Here is a 1,294-nt window from a genome sequence, read left to right on the forward strand (position 1 = left end):
TTCTTCTTCTTTTTCTTCTTCTTCTTCTTCTTCTTCTTCTTCTTCTTCTTCTTCTTCTTCTTCATTTCTCCTCCTCCTCCTTCTTCTTCTATGAGCACCCCAAACCCGCTGTGAGAAGACGGTCAAAGGCGTGAGATCGAAACCGGGAATTCCCATAAACCGACTTTATGTATCATAATTGAACACAAAATATCCTTCGGTGCAGTCGGCACTCCGCAGTGAATATACAATTCGAAGCAAATGATGGCGATCGCTACAAAAGGACGGAATTTAACTTAAAATGGGCTTTCTTCTTACACATTTGATCTTAATGAAAATACAATAGTGCAACACTACGTTTCAAGGTATGGGTACTGGCAAAGTTTCACATTTTTTCATTCAGTAGTGTCTGAGAAAGCAGGGGATCCTATAATTTATACAGATGGTTCAGTGAAAAGAGATAGCCAGAGAAGTGGATGGGGATTTGTTGCATTCGCCAACAATAAAATCATACACAGTGCATCTGGAGCCTGCAGCAGGACTACATCAAGTATGCGATTGGAAATTGAAGCCATCACGAAAGCACTTAATTGGATGACCCAAGAACGCCCCCACACAACCCATGCTGTTCTTATCACTGATTCCATGTGTACCCTCAGAAGGATCGAAAAAGGTTTCCTGAGAACGGAATGGATTCAGGCTATCGAACCAACGCCTATACGATCGCTCACATGGATTTTCTGCCCTGGCCATGCAGGTGTTAGGGGAAATGAAAAAGCCGACAGATTGGCTGGTGAGGCCACCTTAGTTGACAATACGGTTCAACCAGATAGGGTCGAGATCCTGAAATGTCTTTCTCGCCAACTGATTGAGGAGGAGGATAGGGAGGCAGAGGCCAGTACTGCCGTGGAGAGGATGATGCTTTTGGGAATAAAAAAAGGAAGCGGAAAATCTGGCATCCTTGCAGGAAAGAACAGAAGAACGTTCAACCAGATGTGCACTGGCACAATCAGTAGAGGGACCCTCGGCAACATTTTGGAGAGAGCAACGGAGCATCAATGGACATGTCCGGAGTGCAGGGATGTTGCTTCCTGAAACAAGAACAAGAACAAGAACTGAGAATATACTGTTCGCTAAATTTGGCCTTAGCTCCATTAGTAGTAAGATTACTATTATTGTTATTACTTTTATTATATACCTTTCCTCAGGCTGAAATGACGTCAGACATGATTTTTTCTCTCTTTTATTTCCTGTTCTGTTTTCCAGTTGGGAAAATGAGAAAAGGGGGTGGGGGGTAATTCTCTTGCCAAATATG

Source organism: Aplysia californica, unplaced genomic scaffold (assembly GCF_000002075.1).
Source record: "Aplysia californica isolate F4 #8 unplaced genomic scaffold, AplCal3.0 scaffold00003, whole genome shotgun sequence".
NCBI classification, from domain to species: Eukaryota; Metazoa; Mollusca; class Gastropoda; order Aplysiida; family Aplysiidae; genus Aplysia; species Aplysia californica.